Here is a 14,876-nt window from a genome sequence, read left to right as displayed (position 1 = left end):
ATTTTTATGGCCTTACAACTATAACTTGTAACTTAATAAACCCCCTTTATAAACGCCAACCCATTTCTGGTATATTGCATTCTGGCAGCATTAGCAAACTAAAACAGTGACCCTTATATAATTTCATGCTGCCTCTATAATACGCATTATCATTGACTGCCTTATAATGAGTTGTTTGTATGCCAGTCTTCTCCTACAGATTATGAAATCTTTAGAGGGCAAAGCCTTGGCCCATTTAGATATCTATCCTTTTGTCCTAGAATAGGGTCTAACATGTACTAGATACTGTACTCCACTTGTGCAGAAATAATGTAAAGATATTAGTACAGTGGTCATTTTCCTCATATAATTAGCACCCATGTGACCAGGTGACTATAAAAAATGAGTACCTGGGCTTGCAGCTATAATGATGTAACTGGGACCAGACCTCTCCTCCTACCATAAACAAAGAGAAAATTGGATACAATTATACAAAAGAATTATTTCCACACATTGGACAAAAGGCAGTATAGGACTGTGTTTCCTAAGAGAAAGGAAATTAATGAGGTAAGCCCCCAAATCACCCCTGATGTTTGTCTGGCAGAACTTTCTAAAATTCAACACGGGGGGTGGGAGTTCAGAGCTTAAAGAAGAGGAAGGCAATGGAATCTGTAGGTCAAAGTACAAAAGAGAAAAGAAATATACAGAGAAAAATTCCACATCTGAACAGAGGGATCCCGTTGTCACTGTCGGTGATTAGTAAGCTGCATGTGCACAGAGTAAACTCCACAAGGCCAATCAAAGTAATTGGGAATAGTAAATTGAATAATTCCCAGCACTCATATAAAACTGTGAGACATTCTGACTAGTAAATGTACAGAGACTTCATTGAACACCTAGAATATTGCATAGAGACTCCAGAAAAAAGTCACAATTCATAAAAAAGTTAAACTAATTTTTAACATAATAGTTCTTAAAATGTAGCATATATTGGAACACTATGGAGAGTTTGTTAAAACACAGGATATTGGAGCCAGCTAGAGTTTCTGATTCAGTAGCTCTAGAATTTGCTTATCTAATAAATTTCCAGGTGATACAAATGCTGTTGATCTGGTGATCTAAATTTGAGAATTGGTCTAGAGTAAAGGTAAATCTAAGTAGACTCTGGTGAGCTTAGAAAGGGTTGAGCTTCCAGAGTGATGTCCTGATAAATCTCAGACTGATCTGAAAAGTGAATAAAAAAGTATTTGCAAAGTCTCCTTCGGGAAATGGTGAGAAAGGGGGAGAATCCAACTTCCCCACTTGGAGAATTCCTGATATTCTCACAAGCAATGGGGACAACCAAACTAATAGGCCAAGCCCTCAATCTTGGGGTTTGTTCTTATGAAATTTATCCCTGCAAAGGATAGACTAAGCCTACTTAAAATTAGGCCTAAGAGGGCCACAGTGGCTCAGTAGGTGAAGTTCTCGCCTGCCATGCCGGCGACCCAGGTTCGGTTCCCAATGCCTGCCCGTGTATTTAAAAAAAAAAAAAAATAGGCCTAAGCATCACCCCCAGAGAACCTCTTTTTGTTGCTCAGATGTGACCTATCTCTCTCTCAACCAACATGGCAAGCAAGCTCATTGCCCTCTCCCTCTCTACATGGGACATTACTCCCTGGGGTGTAAACCTCCCTGGTAACATAGGACAGAAATCCTAGAATAAGCTGAGACTTAGCATCAAGGGATCGAGAAACCTTCTCAACCGAAAGAGGAGAGAGAGAAATGAGACAAAATAAAGTGTCAATGGCTCAGAGATTTCAAATAAAGTCAAGAGGTTATCCTGGAGGTTATTCGTAAGTATTGTATAGACATCCCTTTTTTAGTTTAAGGTGTATTAGGCTAGAGGGAAGTGCCTGAAACTGTAGAGCTGTGTTCCAGTAGCCTTGTTTCTTGAAGATGATTGTATAATGATATAGCTTTCGGAACGTGACTGGGTGATTGTGAAAACCTTGTGTCTGATGCTCCTTTTATCTATGGTATGGGTAAATGAGTAAAACATATATATATAAAAAAGATTGAACTGAAACAAACTAAACTCAAACTACTTATAAAACAAAGCCTAACATTCTTTATAGAAAGACAGTAAAATTTGACATTCAGCAACAAAATATTCACAATGTAGCACCCAATAAAAAATTATTAGACATTCAAAGGATAAAGAAAATGAAACCCAAAATCAGGAGAAAAACTACAGAAAATAAAACAGAAATAAAATGATGAAGATAAGGAAACAGCAAATAAAGACTTTAATAAATTATTAACTAAGGTTCATGGTTGCAAAAGAAAACATTAAAATAAGGAGAGAATGACAGATACCAAAAAAAATCTCAGAATGTACAGAAATGAAAAGCACAATATCTGATGTAATAGAATCACTGGATGGCCTAATAACAGATTAGACACAAGAAAAGATCAATGAATGAAAAAAGAAAATAAAATGAACAAAAGTTCACTTAACTATGGAATAATATCATTTGATTTAATATGCATGAATTAGAGTACCATACGAGGAGGAGTATTTGAAAAAGTAATTGGCCAAAAATTTACCAAATGTGATGAAATATATCAAAATACAGGTGGAAGTAGCTCAAATATTACAAACAAAATAAACATAAAGAAAAACAAACAAGGCACATCATAAGCGAAATGGAAAAAAAAAGTTATAAAGAGAAAAAGGTAAAAGCATTTTTTAAAAAGAAGCATATGGAAGAACAAAGCTAAGAATTCCACTGACCGCAAGTCAAAACACAATAGAATGACAACTTGAAAGTGCTGAAAGGAAAAAACACAAAACATTGTCAACCTAGAATTCTATATCTTATAAAAATATCCTTTGAAAATAAAGGTAAGAGAGTGGTGCAACAGTGGTTCAGTGGCAGAATTCTCACCTGCCATGCTGGAGACCCAGGTTTGATTCCCAGTGCCTGCCTATGCAAACAATAATAATAATAAAAGTAAGATAAAGACTTTTTAAGAAAAACAGAGGCTGAGAAAATTCATTGCAAGCATATCTGCAATATACAAAATGTTTTTTAAAAAGTGTTCTTTAACAGGCTGAATGAAGTTAAATGATGGCAGATAAAAATTCAGATCTACATAAATGAATGGAGAATATAGAAATTATAAATACCTGGGCAAATATAAAATACTTTCTTCATTGTTTAATAACTTTACAGCTAATTAACAGTTTAAATTGAAAATAATTGTGACTCCACCTGGGGCAAGCACCAACGTGCAGGAAGGAGCAGATTCCAAAGGAGCAGGGCGCTCCTGCACTCCCACCTGCTTCTGCAGCTAGCTTGGGAGATCTTCCCTCTCAGCTCTGCAACTGGGAGCTTGTGGAGAATCTGGAATCCAGCAGACTTGGTTTGCCTGTGCACAGAGACCTTCCAGCCAGTGCTCAGTGCCTGCCACTAACCCCTGAGGCAGGCCTCTATGGGAACCTGGTTTGGGCTGACTGGGACCCTCCTTTTGGGAGGAGGGGGAGATGTAAAGTGGAGCTAGTCAGAAAATTTGTGGGCAAGAGACTCGTTGGGTCCCGCTAATGCTTTCCTTTTTCGACAGAGGACAGGAACCCTCAGGCATACATAGGCAGAAAGGTGCAGTCAAGGAAGCAAGCCCAGGCACGCCATACCATCAGGCTCTTGCAGGTTGGCTGAGGGCAGGAGCCACTGACATACTCAGTTCCAAGGTGAAATTCATCTCAATGGGAGGCTGATGACAGTGGGACATCAGGCCCACAGGTGGATACTCTGCTGAAGTGCACTGCCCACTCCCTAGCCCAAGGTTGGTGGCTTTCATTGAGCACAGAGACCCATCGCCTTGACTGGAATTGCACCAGGTCTGATCTAGCTCAGCCAGCTGCCACAACACAGAAAGGTGGGCCTGAAGGGAAGAGGTGGCCCAAGAGTGCGATCTGCTAGAAAGACATGGAAAGTGCAGCCTAACAAAGTGCTTGTCTGCCTAGCTTTCAAAAGATCTTCAAACAGAGTTGCATCTCCTGCATGAGGTCTGGGCCTTGGTTTGGTGGGAAATTACTGACAAACCAAGAACATAAGGAGAACTTAAATGCAAACCCAAGCAAATACAAAACCTTAGATGAGCAAAGGAAATAAACTTTCAGAACAACCTCATCAAGATAATAAAATACCTCAAAGTGAACAGAAAATCACAAAGCACATGAAGATGGAGGCAAATTTGGTCCAGGTAAATGACCATATTAAATGACACAGAGGAGAGGAAGAATTTGGAAAAACTGATCAAAGACATTCATACAAATGTTCTAAATAACTTCAATGGGATGACTAATGACATACAGGATATCAAAAAAACATCAGAAGAGCATAAAGAAAATTTGAAAGAATAAATTGAAAAATAGTGGATCTCATAGAGATGAAAGACACTACAGACCAAACTAAAAATACACTAAAGACACACAACAGCAGCTTTGAAGAGACAAAAGAAAGGATAAACAAACTAGAGGACAGGACAACTGAATCTGAACACACAAAAGAAAGATAGCAAAAAAGATGGAAAACTGAAATTTGACCTGAGGGAAATGATGGACAATACAAAGTATATAAATATAAGAATCACTGGAGTCCCAGAAGGGGAACAGAAGAATAAAGGGCTAAGAGATTAGTTGAGGAGATAATGGGGGAAAACTTTTCCCAACCCTTATAAAAGACATAAATGTGCAAATCAAAGAAACCCAATGAGCACCAAATAGAATAAATACAAACAGACTCACTTCAAGACACATACTAATCAGACTGCAAGTGCTGAAGAGAAGCAGAAAGGCAAGAGAAAAACAACTGACCACATGCAAGGGAAACCACATAAGACTGAGCTCAGACTACTTAATAGGCACCATGGAGGTGAGAAGGAAGTGGTATGATATATTTAAGACTCGGAAAGAGAAAGACTTCCAGCCAAGAATTCTTTACCCAGCAAAGTTGTCCTTCAAAAGTGAGGGAGAGTGTGGGTAATGGTGGCTTAGTGGCAAAGTTCTCACCTGCCATGCCAGAGACCTGCCATTCCCAGTGCCTGACCATATTAAAAAAATAAGTGAGGAAGAGATTAAAAGATTCACAGAAAAACAAATGTTGAGAGAATTTGTTAATAAGAGACCTACCCTACAAGAAATACTAAAGGGAATTCTTTGGGCTGGAAAAAAAAAATTAAAAAAAAGACAGGAGAGGGAGGTCTGGAGGAGGGTACAAAATTGAAGAGTTATCAGTAAGAGTAACCTAAATGATAAAAAGAGAGAGCGAGAGGGAAAAGAATACATAGATCTGACAAATTAAAACCAAAGGATAAGATAGTAGATTAGTACTATCTACTATCTTAGTAGATTCAAGAACTGCCTTTACAGTAATAACTTTGAATGTTAATGGACTAAACTCATCAATTAAAAGATACAGATTGGCAGAATGGATTTTAAAATATGATCCATCTATATGCCGCTTACAGGAAACTCATCTTAGACCCAAGGAAATAAATAGATTGAAAGTGAAAGGATGGAAAAAATTGTTCCACACAAGCTGTTTTCAAAAGAAAGTAGGAGTAGGAGGACTAATATAAAAAAATAGATTTTAAATATAAAGATGTTATAAGAGACAAGGAAGGACACTACATATTAATAAAAGGGACAATTCACCAAAAAGAAATAGCAAAGCAATCATAAATGTTTGTCTACAAAGGCCTTATATGAGCTGACCATTGTTATCTCTCTGACTTCATTTCCCACAGCTCTTCCCCAGTCTCTCTCCCTTCTAGATATATTATTGGCTTCCTTGGTATTCCTTGAATCACCAGGTATGCTGTCACATTACAGTCTTTGCACTGGCTGCTCCTTCTGTCTGAAAAGCTCTTTCACCAGTTATTCGCATGGTTCACTCCCTCACCTCCTTCAGATATCTGCTCAGATTTCATCTTCTCAATGAAGCCAATCTGGACCACCATTTTTTTAAATTGCAAATGCTCCCTGTATCCCTCCCCTCTCCCATGCTACCAAACCCCCCTTTCTACCCAACTTTTTCTTTTTTCATATCATTAACCCCTTCTAAAATACTTTATGATTTACTTAACTCAGATTTATGTTTCATTTTGTCTTCTTCAAAAGCTTCAGATGGCAGGAATATTCATTTTGTTCAATGATATATCTCAATCAACTAGAACAGAGTCTGGCACATAGTAGCTATTAAGTAAGTATTCCTTGCATAAGCAAATTGTACTGGTGATGTAGAGAAAGCAGAAAAGAGAAAAGTAAAGAACATATAATCAGCAGGACTTGGCCACCAACTTTATTTGGAGGGTAAAGGGAAAAAGAAGTGTGGGTTGACACCCATATTTCTAACTTAAGATAGAAGAAGCATGAACAAACCAGTGAGAAAAAGATCATGAGTTCAGCTTTGAACATGTGGAATAAATGACTTAGTTATGTCCGTTACTGAGTTTCTCTTACAGCCCAAATCCTGAAGGTCAAAGCCTTAAGCCCTTAACTGGTCTGTTTTGATGTTTTTGTTGTGGTTGTTTTTCCATTTCTCTGCAATCTTGAGGTCATTGCTGGAAATGGCAGAGAAGACTATGATATGAATGGGAGATTGGAAAATGGATGAACAAGAGCCACATTTCCCCAAGAATTCTGGAAAACTTCAGAAAAAGGCAACACGGCAGGGGTGAGTCTTAGACATTGTTTTAATTTGCAAAAGTTGACAGAATGCAATCTACCAGAAACAGAATGGCTTTTAAAAAGGGGAATTTATTAAGTTGCAAGTTTACTGTTCTAGGGCCATGAAAATGTCCAAATTAAGGCAAAGCTATAAAAATTTCCAAATAAGGAATCCAGGGAAAGATACCTTGGTTCAAGAAGGTCAATGACATTTGGGTTTCTGTGCTGGTTTAAAAGGACGTATGCCCCCTAGAAAAGCCACGTTTTAATCAAAATCCCATTTCATAAAGGTAGAATAATCCCTATTCAATACTGTATGTTTGAAACTGTAATCAGATCATCTCCCTGGATGATATGATTTAGTCAAGAGTGGTTGTTAAACTGGATTAGGCGATGACATGTCTCCACCCACCTGGGTGGGTCTTGATTGGTTTATTGGAGTCCTATAAAAGAGGAAACGTTTTGGAGAATGAGAGATTCAGAGAAAACAGAGAATGCTGTAGCACCACAAAGCAGAGAGTCCACCAGCCAGCGACCTTTGGAGATGAAGAAGGAAAACACCTCCCAGGGAGCTTCATGAAACTGGAAGCCAGGAGAGAAAGCTAGCAGATGACTCCGTGTTCGCCATGTGCCCTTCCAGCCAAGAGAGAAGCCCTGTATTTGCCATGTGCCTTCTCACTTGAAAGAGAAACCCTGAACTTCACCGGCCTTCTTGAACCAAGGTATCTTTCCGTGGATGGATGCCTTAGATTGGACATTTCTATAGACTTGTTTTAATTGGGACATTTTCTCGGCCTTAGAACTGTAAACTACCAACTCATTAAATTTCCCCTTTTAAAAGCCATTCTGTTTCTGGTATATTGCATTCCAGCAGCTAGCAAACCAGAACAGTTTCTCTCTCAGCTAGAAAGGCACATGATATCTGTGAGCTTTCTCTCCAGGATTCTTCAATGGCTTCCCCGGGGGCATTTTCTTTATGCATCTCCAAAGGTCTCTCAGCTCTTTCCAAAACGGTTCCCTCTTAAAGAGCTCCAGTAAGTAACCCCACCTTGATTGGGTAGAGACATATCTTCATGGAAGCCATCTAATCAAAAGTTAATACCCACAATTGGGTAGGTTACATCTCCATGGAAACAATCAGAAAGATCCCACCCAGCAATATTAAATGAAGATTAAAGGACATGGCTTTTCTGGGATACATAATAGCTTCAAACCAGCACAGACATCTATACACAAGGCTTGAAGATCAATCAGTGGGATCCCCTTCCTTGCCTTAAATCCTGCTTTCCTATGCCACACAGAGGAGCACTAACTTCTCATTTAATGTTTCTAATTATAAAACTAGATACAATTAACCTACTCTACCTGGGTGTAATAATGATATATAAACTAATGTTAACAAGATATACTTTTAAGATGAAAGACAGTAATCATCTTATATTAAAATAAATTAAAGATAAAACTTGGCCAGTAACCAATGAAGATGTTTAACTATTAACTTATCCTGTAGGCAATGCCTTTTTGGCTTTACATTTCAAAAGCTTTCTTTTCAAGATCATTCTTGTCTACCTAGCAGCAATGCAAACTGAAATAAAAACTGGCTAAAAACATATTTAGCCAAAACAGCAAGTGTGGCTTTTTTTCTGAAAAAAACATTTGTTAGTGTGTACTTTTAAACCCCTTATACAATATTTTATTTTTCCTTTCAAAGAGCAACATGGAAATTAGCAAAGCCAAAAAGGAAAAGAAAATATTCATGACTCTGACACTAAGTAAAGAAAACTTTGAAAAACAAAGTTATAGCTCAGAATTCATTCTCAAAGGATGTTAATTCTGAATATACATAAAGGTATGTATAATTTTTATATGAATACACATCATAGTTAACATGAAGAGTTAAAATCCAGATTTTTCCAGGGCTTCTTTTACATAGTTTGTATCATAAAAAATAAAAACGTGTTTACTACTTTAATAAAAATGTTTCTTGGCAGGTTAGAAGAAACAGAGCCTATTAACAAATTTTTAGGTAAATGGTCAGAGCAATTGTAGTATATTATCAACTTCCAAGCACATGACAGAGTGCCCAGAATTTACAAGGTTTTGGTAAATTTACAATTTACAAATGTTTGTGAATGAATGAGTGAAAGAACAAATGAATAAGCAGGCCAGTGAACTTGGTTATTCTTATGTTCCTGTTCATATTCATTTCATAGCACCACCATCTTACAGCTGCCGTATTATCACCCTTTTTAGTACTAGCCAAAATATGTCAAATATATAAATAATGTTTCCCAGGAAAAACACTATTTTTCTGTCTAAACTCTCTATGTTGTAAGCCCTTCTAATTTCAGAGAAATATTTTAAGAGTGAATAGACAAGGATAAAACTTCTTACAAAAAGCAACAAGTGTGTTTTGATAATAACATATACAGATGATTCCTGTTTATCAATTTATGGTCAAAGGCATTCTCTACTTCTTAGCCAAATGACAGGGAGTATGATTAGTTGTAAACAAACAGGACAAGACCACCAAAATGACTCAGACTGCATCTTAGAAATCATTGCTGTTTTATTACCATATGTCCAAAAGGTAGTTCCACAACACCCTGGAAAATTCCCTTAATTCCCAATGTAGTCATTCCGTTTTTTCGGACAGCTCTTAGGATCAGAGAATTCTTGTTTATATGGAGCCAAGCTTCATATAACATTTGTCCATTGGTAGTAGTTTTGTCTTCCAAAGTCTCACACTCTCATTCTAACCTCCCAGGACTGCCAGTCAAATGTTAGAAGATAGCTGTATGTGCCCCTGCAGGTTAAACATGCATTATTTCTTTAGCTTGCTTGCATAAAAAAATCCCCTTATTATTTTAGCCATTTTCTTCAGGAAGTGCTCCAAGCTTTTCACTCAAAGTATAACAGAACAGAATAGTCTGAAAACTCATGGACTAAACCAAGACTATCACCAACCCTGTATCAGACAATCTATTAACAATCTATTAAGAATCACAGTACATTTGTGGAAAGGAACATTATAAAGTTGATCATATTGAGTCTTCCGTTAACTTCAGGATATTGTTTGTTTGGTTTTTCCTACCCCTATACATAAGCCATTTCTCCCCCATTCCATAATACATAGCATTATATATTGTATTATAAATTTGCTCTCAGTAAATTTTATTTTGTTGGTCAAGCCCATCACCCTAGTCTGTTCAGACCCTTTTGGGTTCCCATCTCTATCACCTAATAAATTAGTCATCTTTCCCCAGCTGTATATTATTTGCAAATCTGGTGAGTGTGACAACTATATTTTTCTTTTAACTCTTCATTTACATATTATATAGCATGAAGCGAAAAACAAATTCCTGTGATATCCCAGAATCCTCCTTCTTCTGCTGTTCCATAAATCCATTAAATAGCACTCTTTTCAGATGGTTGTTCAAGAAGTTACATATGAACATAACTGGATCATGATGTCATATCACTCATCCATCTTGCTCATAATGCTATCAAAAGGCTTCAAAAAATTCAGACACTCGTATGGTAAGATCAATAGACTGATAAGAATGAAATTAAGTTAATCTAGCATAATTTTTTTCATAAATTCAGGCTGGCTCCTAGAGATCATCATTTTTCCTTCTGAGTATTTAGCCATCTGCTAAATTTTCTAACTTGGAATTTTACCGAAGATCCACTTGAGGTTTACCAGCTGTAAAGAACAAGAACAGACAACCAACAGATGCTACTACCTTAGGCTTTCTCTTTCTCTTCTCCTCATCTTTCTGCCTGAAGATCCATCTCAAGAGATCCTGACCAAAATGCATACAGGCAGAGGAAGAAAGACACCAAAAAGGTTTCTCCAAATTTAAGTATACAGTTTATATTTCTAAATGCTTTTCCCAAGCTTTTTATACCAATTAAGAGGAGCAATAGTTATCTACCATTTTGATTTATGGATATTACTTTTCCTCTCCATTAGTATATGTATGGTATAGTGTTAACTACCCCAAAATGGTTTATATTAAGGCTTCATCTTTCCACCCTCTCTAAAAGAAACAAATGCCAAAATCTAAGCACAGCAATATTCTATGAGAAAGGAATAGCTTGAGATGTAGCTGTAGGATTATACCTTTCTGGTTTTGCTTTTTACTCTTTCACCCATTTAACACAAACTACAAGTATTTGTAGGCTTTTAGCTTTAAAAAAATCCCAAATTAGTTTATAGAGTTAAAAATAGAGATGTTCAGATAAAGGTATACAGATAGACTCTTTGGTTAAAAAAAAACTCAAATCAAAGTACCACTGCTTTATTCTTAAGTGTCAAATAATGATACCCAATAATTGTGTGTGACAGATCAGAAATTAACAAATGAACTCCATATTCAATTGAAAATGAAGAAAAATATATAAATCATATGTTCTACAATGATAACTCTAGCATTTAAGACATTTAATAACTTCAAGCACTAATTCAGTCTTTTAAATCTTTCAGGTTTATATTAGGAAAATATTTCTGAAATTGCAGTTTACTTAAGAAATATTTATTGGGTTTCTATTATAGGCCTACCACCATGTTACTAAGTATTCTTCTAGAATGCTTTACCTTTTGTTAGAGGCATATTTCTTAAAATGAAAAACATCTCCTCGGCTAAACAAGAACTGGTCATTTGGAAGAAATAAGCACAATTCAGGATTAAAACACACTTGAAATATGTGATACTAATGATATAGTATCATTATACTATAAATAACCACTGGACTTATAGTATTTTATTTGTTTGTATTATTGTTTTTTTACCTGATTGTCTCTCTCAGCACACTGACAAAATGTATTAAATGGGGTTAAAAATCAAATCAGTATATCTGGCTTCCATTTGAAAAGAAAGAATCATTTTGTAATAACCCTCAGAAAACTAGGATCAGATTCAAACTCTTAAGGAGCTTTCATAGGTGGGCCATATAACCACCTAAATTGGGAAAAACCCATGTAAACGCAAACAAAGCAGGCAATTTCAAAGATGGACATCAGACCCTCAAGACTAAAGCACTGGCATAATAAAGGAAATTCCAAATGATAGTTCTCTCTACAATTGTTGCCTATAGAAGGATTGCCCATTTACCCACTGGCTTATATCCTGGCAAAGTTAGAAAGTCATTTGTGGTTTTTTTTAATTATCACATTCCCATATCAAAATGCAAGCTCAAAAAACATTAATTCTTACAATATTTTCAAATAACTTTTAGAAAATATGTCAGGAAATTTTATCGTATTCTGCATTATGTCCATTGTGGACACCACAGAACAGTAGAATCACAGAATTTCAGAACTGAAAGAAACGTTACATATCATCTAGCCTACAGCTTTCATTTTCTAAAGGTTCAAAGAACTTAAGTGCTTTGCCCAAAGCAGCAAATTAGTGAATAGATCAGGAAACAGTAAGTACACATGATTCTGTTACCTGTGTAAAATAAAAGACTAGGTCCTCCAGAGAACCTTCATAATCATTATTGTATATACCCTGCCTGGCAGCTAAATATTTTACATTTTAAGTATCTGCTAATTCAGAAGTACATTTTTCACTTAAAAAAATAAAACATCTCTCTGTAAATTCATAACTACAGAAAAATGGGTGTTCAGATTATTATATACTACAACTACATTTTGCAAACCACATTATAATAGTCTAAGTGTATAGTAATCAAATATCATAACGTATAATTAAAGATAAGCTCAACATGTCAAAGCAGAAGATCAAAGCACTTTTAATACTGCAGGGACCATCATTTTCAATGGTCTGTTCCTTGTTTAGGCCTTTAATTCACACAATTCAGTGAATCACAGTGCCTCTCCCTGCTGCAGTAGAAATAAGCCAAGAGAAAAAAAAAAACTATTTAAAACAAATATTGGCATAGATGCAAAATATTTCCAAGTCATGTCTATGAGAAAATTAGCACTTCACCAGTTTGCTATTAAATCTTATTCTGAAAAAATAGACAAGAAATTGCTTTACATCATCTAAAATGAGATTCTGATCTAAGCATACATTTTTGAGTTACAGGAAGAGTTCTTGGCTTCACACCATGGCAATAAAGTAGATAATATGAATTACCTGGTATTTCCTGTTTTTTAGTTATTGGTGGTGTTTGCTTGTTCTGCTTGTTTTGTTTTGCTTTTAATATCTATCCTGGCTACTACCAGAGCAATTTTTTAAAAAAAACCAAAGATGGTATCACTTGGCATTAAACGAAAAACTTCCACTTCAGTTACTTCATTCCATTAAACTTTGGCTGAACCACACTGATTGTTGTTTCACTGAAGAAGTGACTGCCAAGTTATCCAAAGGCGCATACACGCAGACAAACCACAATATGGAGAATATCAGCTGTTACTCCTAAGAATATCTTCACTAAAGTATATGCTGAGTAATGAGGAGTTATTCAGTAAGTTCAGATCAATGTAGCCTTAGAAAAGGCCTTCAGTGATAATCAACTGAGATAATAACTGCCCTAGATGATTGTTACGAAAGCCAGTGCTAAGAAAATCTGTATATTAAATGTTCTTCATCAAAACAAAACAATGTTCTAAGAGTTCCTGAAAGCCTACTGATTTAAAATCCTAAAAAATGCTCAATAGTAAGTTTAAGCTTAGAATGGACCCTTACAAATAAGTAATGAACTTCAGGAAGTCAGAGCTGCTCACTTCAAAAGAGAAAAGTTCTTACTAGTACTTGCCTTTAAAACTTCGGTTGAATACATTTCTCTATTTTTGCTTATTTGATATTAAAAGGATAATAAATAAGATTGCCTTTTCTTGATAGCTTAAGATATTTACTACCTTAAGACACATATTTTTAAATGTCCAAGATTGTTCATGGTGGTGTCACTGCCCACTGAAATATCATGTCGGATGGAAGTGCCATTTTGGAACTATGACTATGGAAAAGTGGTCAAGCATTATTGCAAAGGATTTCTTTAGAGGAATGAGAAAAAGAAATAATACATGCCAATTATTGCATGTCAATTAGTACAGGAAACAAACTTCTATGAATGCTGCATATTATATCATACTTTGCAGTATCCAATTTCCTTTAAAACTCAATCAAATAAAACACAATGCATTCTTCAACATCCTAATTATTGATTTAATTAATTTATATACCCATCTCTGTATATTTTAAAGAAACTCCTTAATCTAAAGAATGTATAAGAATTTTTGACTTATGAATATATTTCATTTTTATTATAGACAAAGTACTATATGTGCTTGGAAGTATGGAGAATAAAAACTAGTTGGATGAATCATCTGTATCTACAAGGAATTTACAATGTAGTTTGGACAAGAGTACTCAAGCATAGACACACAAAGGTGTCTGCACACACACACAGAATAAAACTACAACAAAGAACAGTTTCAAGGATTGACAGAGACTGACAAATCACAAGAGAAAGTCTACCAAATTAAGGAACTGTACTCCTCCAAAATACCAATGTCATAAAGACAAGTTAAAATACTAGAGTAAAGGAAACTAAAGACATGACAACTAAATTCCCCCCAACCCCAAGCCCCCAAACCTCCAAATCCAGATTGGGGGAAAAAAATGCTATAATGGTCATACTGAGAAAACATGCAAAATGTGAATATGGACCATATATTAGATAACAATATTGTATTGGATGTGATCACTGTACAATGGTTATGTTAAGGGAATATATTTGCTCGTAAGAGACACATGCTAAAAGTATTTAGGGTGACTGGTCACAACCTGCACAACTACCAGAAAATAATTTAGAAAAATATATACAATAATATGTATGTATATGTACATGCAAGAGAAAAAAGAAATTGACTGCATGAATCTATGTGAATGGCATATATGGGAGTTCATTATACTTTATTTGCAACCTGTTTGTATGCTTCAATTTTTATCAAAATAAATTTTTTGACTCAATGAATACTTCAGCTGAAAAAGATTTAAATTATCCAATCCAATTCTAGATCTAACTTTACCAAATAAGGACACTGAAACCTGACAATTCAACTTATATGATAATAGCATAGGCCAGCTATCTCCTAATTTTTTCACGTGTACCCCATCAGTAAAACATTTTGAGCATGTACTTCCTCAATATATGAGTAACTTTTTATCAGTTTGTTTACTCTGTATGGGTACTAATTTATCATGTA

General features: G+C 35.7%; 1 protein-coding gene and 1 long non-coding RNA gene across 9 annotated transcripts in view; both read right to left on the bottom strand.

Annotated features, from left to right (window-relative positions):
* The window catches only part of RAD51B (RAD51 paralog B), an 889,743-nt gene that overhangs the window by 662,295 nt on the left and 212,572 nt on the right, over positions 1-14,876 (bottom strand). The window lies entirely within an intron of this gene.
* Positions 2,603-14,876, bottom strand: part of LOC143651909 (uncharacterized) — a 58,888-nt gene continuing 46,614 nt past the window's right edge. The window contains exon 3 of the long non-coding RNA XR_013160324.1: positions 2,603-9,500. This is a non-coding gene — a long non-coding RNA (uncharacterized LOC143651909). The remainder of the gene's footprint in view (positions 9,501-14,876) is intronic.

Source organism: Tamandua tetradactyla, chromosome 12 (assembly GCF_023851605.1).
Source record: "Tamandua tetradactyla isolate mTamTet1 chromosome 12, mTamTet1.pri, whole genome shotgun sequence".
NCBI lineage: Eukaryota > Metazoa > Chordata > Mammalia > Pilosa > Myrmecophagidae > Tamandua > Tamandua tetradactyla.
The sequence above is the reverse complement of the archived record's forward strand: the minus strand, read 5'-3'. Positions and strand labels throughout refer to the sequence as shown.